We start from the raw sequence: 5,623 nt of genomic DNA, 5'->3' as shown, positions 1-5,623 counted from the left end.
AACCTAACCACTAACCCTAACCATAATAACAACCCAAACATAACACTAACTCTTCTACTAAATCTAATCACTAACAGGAACCACTAATCATAACCACGAACCCCAACCCTTAACCCTAAACCTAACCACTAACCCTAAACCTAACAACTAACCGTAACCATAACCAACAACCCTAATCCTAATAGTGACACCCTGACCCTAACCCTAACACTAACACTACCCTAACCATAAACCTAACCACTAACCCTAAATATAACCATAACCCTAATCCTAACCCTAAATCTAACCACTAACCATAAACCTAATCAATAACCATAACCACTAACCATAACCATAACCACTAACCTGAACCCTAACAATGACACCCTGACCCTAACCTAACTCTAAACCTTAACGCTAAACCTAACAATCTGACACTAACCCTAACCCTAACCAGGACCCCCTGACCCTAACCCTAACCATTATCCCTAAGATAACCTTAAACTAAGCCTTACCCAACCCCATGACACAAACCCTAAATGTGAACCCATAACCTAACCCCCTGACCTTGACCCCATGAACCTGACACCCAGACCTTGACCCCTGACTCTACCTGTAACCCTGACCACATGACCCTGATCCCACCCACAGAGGCACCACAATCCTGCAGAAGCTCAGGTCACCTGCTGAGGCCCTGGACACCTGCTGAAGAAAAGGGGAAAAACCTGGGCACACAGGACACCTGGGAAATGGAGTCCACAGTGTCATGGTGCTGTGGAGCAAGGAATCCTGGGAAATGGAGTCCAAATGATGGTATAGTGAAAGGCATCCTGGGAAATGGAGTCTAAATTGTACTGATGCTTTAGAGAAAGGCTTCCTGGGAAATGGAGTCCATCATAGTGATGGTATAATGAAAACAAGGAAACCATCCAAGAGGCATTATGGGAAATGAAGTTTCCAGTGTCATACTCATGCACTGAAAACGAATCGTGGGAAATGGAGTCCGATCCACACTGTGTCATGAAAGGCATCTTGGGATATAACCCAAGATGCACGCTGGGAAATAAGGAACTGCAGGTACTGATGATCCAAAAAGGGAAGAAGAAGTTTCCTGATGACTTGAGAGCCAAGACGGGAAATGGAGGGTCTAGTACAATGCAAAGGTAGACAGAAAGTCAACCTGGGAGAAGAAGTAATACAGGTGGAGACAAAACAGACCAAGGCATCCTGGGAAATGAAGTCCATATATAGTGATGTCATAGAGAAACACATTATGGGAAATGTAGTCCACCAGGAAGACTCACTGTGGACAGGAAACACTGCAGACAGGAGGACATTTAGAGCAAAGCATTCTGGGAAATGTAGTCGGAAATGTAGTTGATATGAAATGATATCAAAGAGAAAGGAATCATGGGAAATGTAGTGCATATGTAGTGATACCATGGAGAAATGCATCATGGGAAGACTACTGATGGTATAAGGAAGAAACAGGAAGTTTTTTTCTAACTTTACAGAAGAGGAAACAGGAAAACAGATGAGGCCAAAGGTCAGCACTGGATTTAACCAACAATAAACCCTAACCCTCAACACAAAATCCACTACTGTAACACTAACCTGACCCAAAACTTAAAAATAACCATAAAACTAACCACAAACACTCACCCTGACTATAACCTGAACCTAAGCATAAAACTAACAATAACACTAACCACAAACACCCCTACCACAACCCTAACCTGACCTGGAGGCTGAATCTAACCATCAAACTACCACAAACTCCTCTACTCTAACCCTAACCTAACCCTAACCCTAACCCTAATCCTGATTTAATACTAATCTTAACCACAAACTCCCCTACTCTAAACTTAACATGACCCAGGGCCTAAATCTAACCAGAACACTAACCACAAACTCCCCTAACCAAACCCTAAGCCTAAGCTTACCCCAACCCTAAACATAACTGCAAACTCCCCTATCCTAACCCTAAGCCTAACCCTAACCCTGGGGAAACATCCTAGAAGATGAAGTCAAACACATAGAGAAAATACAGAGCAAGGAATCGTGGGAAATGAAGTCCATATGTAATGACGACATGGGGAAATACACCATGGCAAATGTAGTCCATATGTGATGATGTCATGCAGAAAGGCATCATGGGAGATGTAGTCCACATATAATGATATAGAGAAAATATTACAGGAAATGTAGTTCATATGTAATGATGTCATAGAGAAATGTATATTGAGACATGTACTCCATATGTGGTGATGTCATAGAGAAATGCATCATGGGAAGCTGACTGATGGTATAAAGAGGGAACAGGAAGTTACCTTCTGACCAGAGAGTGGAGGAAGCAGGACACCTGAGGAGGGCAAAGGTCACTGCTATAACTAAACATTAACCACAACGACTAACTAAATACATAACACTAAACCAACCTAACCTGACCCTAACCCTAACCTCACCCGAACCCTAACACTAACCCTAAGACTAAACAGACCCTAAAACTAACCCTAACACATCACCCTAACCACAAACTCTCTTACCCTAACCCTAACAACACAAAGCCTAAGCCTAAAACTAACCTCACATTACCGTAACCTGACACTAACCTTAACCCTAACACTAACACTAACATGACCCTTAACCTAACCCTAACAAAAACCCTAACTCTAACCTGACTCCAAGCCTAAATCAAACCCTAACCATAACCATAAACTCACCTACCCTAACCCTAAACTGACCCAAGCCTAAATCTAACCATAACAATAACCACAAACTTCCCTAACCAAACCTGACCCAAAGCCTAAATCTAAGCATAACCATTACCACAAACTGCCCCAGCAATAACCTGAAAGTCCCCTAACCTGTAACCCTAACCCAATCCTAACACTGACCCTACTCACAAACTTCTCAAACCCTGATTCTAAGAACTTGTAACCCATAAACCTAACCATAAACCAAGGAAATGAAAGTCTGACCCTAATCCTAACCCCTAATTCAAAACCTAAAAATCTATAACACTTAAACCTAACCTAACCTAACCTAACACAAAACTCTAACCTGCATTTCTGTGGTGTGCTTGTTGATCTATTCTGAATGAAGCTGGAAACCCTGTTGTTTGAAAACTTGAATCACATTCAACAAGTTTACTTAACATGGAACTACTATGTATCTTCTAATTGTTCTCATATGGAGAGATGTACATTGCTTCTTTCCATATTCTTATGTTCATAGAGCTTGTATCCAGAGGGACATATGATATAACTATTAAAGAAAAGATAAAAACAATAATATTTACCCATTTCATTTACAGTTGGACTTTCTGTTCCTCATCAATGTGTTGAATAGGGAATAATGTTTCTCTACAACTCCCCACCCCTTAACTCTTGACTCTAACTACCCATCTAACTAAAATTAGCAAAGACAGACAACTATATGAGTAACTATACTATAGACTATTTGCTTTTTACAAGGTTGTGCATGTATTATTATCACATATTCAATGAGTATATTTTTTATAATATGAATACTAAGAAACTAAATGGATTGTCAGTTGTACAGCATAGCTTTGATGAAGCTATTATTCAAATGTTGATATCTGTTAAGCAATTGATTTTTTTTTGTCTTCCTTCTTAAAAGAATCACTTGCAAACACAATTCACTTTCTTGCCATTGAGGTACATGTGTTTATGAGCATTTATTGATCATCAATGCATTTTAAGTTGTGATAATTTACACTGCTTCATCTTATTAAAACTTCCAGATGAATTATATATATCCAGAACCCATTTCTATCAGCTTTTATAAGAAAATTACCTTCCATGTTTTTGACAACTTTGACAATATTCTTCAACTTTAAGATCTTCCCAATTGTAGCCTAAAATATAGGACAAGAATGATATATCAATTATAACAGGAAACTGAAAATTTTACATTAATATCTTCAGTGATCTTTAGAATGAAATCTGATTTATTCAGCTCATTCTTTCTCATTCTCAATCAGAATTGCAGAAGAGCACCAATAATCATTAAATGGGTGTCCCTTTATTTAAATTATGAAGGGAAATTTACAGTATTACCTATAGCAATGAGGTTCATATAGGTCTCCAGCATCACATCTTTGTAGAGATTCTTCTGTGAAGGATCCATCAATATGCACTCTTCCTGAGTGATGTCGACATACACATCATTATAGGTCACTGCATTCTAAAATATGCCATACATAAATGTGCCATCCAGATGTATAAAACAGAAAGCATGATACAACATTGTAATGTGTGCTTCTTTGACAATATAGCCACATAATTCTGGTGACTGCCACATGTATTTTCTTACTCAGACATTACAATGAAATCATCAAGTTACTTCACAAACAAACTCAATAGGAGGTTTACAACAATTATTCATGAATGCTTGGAATTGGATATCATCTTGCAAGAGAAATGCCTATTAACAGAGTTAGAGAGACAAGAAAACACTTCAACAGTACTAAGTAAACATCAGAGAAATTTCATGAACCGTTACTAACAATAACAAAAATTTGTAAGCTGGGTGTAATGGCTCATGCCTTTAATTCCAGAACTTAGAAGGTAGAAGCAGATATATGTGCTTCTGAGTTGAAAGTTAGCCTAGTCTATGTAATCAGTTATAGGACAGCAAAAAGTAAACATTAAGAACCCATCTGCACTTTAAACTTGTATCAAACAAACAAAAAGATAAGATAAACTCAGAGATTGTTTTACCGGAGTTCCTAAAAAGAGTAAGGCATTCACTCTAGTTCTGTATTCAACTTCTAAAAATTTGAATTGCTCAAGTTTAAGTTGTACTTTAATAAATCTTACTAAAATGGCTGTGCATTTAAACAGTTACGAATAGAAAGATGATTACATTTGAAATATCATTGTTGGTCATAAATAATCAACACAGGGAAGAAGAGATGGTTGAGAAGTTAAGAACTCTTACTGGTCTTGTATATAGAGGGGATCATTTGCCAGAATTTACATTGTGGAATCACAAAACTGTTCATTGTTCCAAGCTTGTGGGTTCTAAGATTCTCTTTGGACTACAGTGAGGACCAGGCATATGTGTGGTCCATATCCATTTATACAGAAAAAACAATCATATTCATTAATAAACATCAAAAAAAAAACCAACTATATATATAAACAGCTGGAATGTTGGCCAACCTTTAATCTCAGCATGTGGGAGCAAATGTCAGGTGAATCTCTGAATTGGAAGCCAACCTGGTTTACACAGCTACATTTAGTATACTCAGGGCTACTCAGAAAAAGTTTGTCTTTGGGAACAAAAATAAAAGCTACAAAATTAAAAAAAAAATCAGGGTAGCAAAATGGCTTAGCATTGGCTATCAATTTTTTCAATTGTATCTTATCTGATTTAGTGACACTATGCTTAGTCGTTTGTGGTGAAGTCATGACAGCCCAAGAAGGAAGCTGGCTGACTCATTTCACCCACAGTTTAGTAGAAATACAGAAAAGGAAATGGGTTGAGGCCATCACAACCACCAATGAGATATTTCCGTTTTTGTTTTTTTTTAAATTTATAATATTTGTGTTTTAATTTTATATATCAGCCATTGGTTCCCCTTCCCTCCACCGCCCCAACTTCTACCCACTCGCCC

General features: G+C 38.0%; 1 long non-coding RNA gene across 1 annotated transcript; it reads right to left on the bottom strand.

Annotated features, from left to right (window-relative positions):
* Positions 1–3,120: 3,120 nt before the first annotated feature.
* LOC118576094 lies at positions 3,121–5,091 on the bottom strand. Its single transcript, XR_004943912.1, has 3 exons — positions 4,062–5,091; positions 3,799–3,859; positions 3,121–3,246 (listed from the first exon to the last, which is right to left on the bottom strand). It is a non-coding gene; the product is annotated as an uncharacterized LOC118576094 (long non-coding RNA).
* Positions 5,092–5,623: the final 532 nt, after the last annotated feature.

The sequence above is a fragment of the Onychomys torridus genome, unplaced genomic scaffold (assembly GCF_903995425.1).
Source record: "Onychomys torridus unplaced genomic scaffold, mOncTor1.1, whole genome shotgun sequence".
NCBI classification, from domain to species: Eukaryota; Metazoa; Chordata; class Mammalia; order Rodentia; family Cricetidae; genus Onychomys; species Onychomys torridus.
The sequence above is the reverse complement of the archived record's forward strand: the minus strand, read 5'-3'. Positions and strand labels throughout refer to the sequence as shown.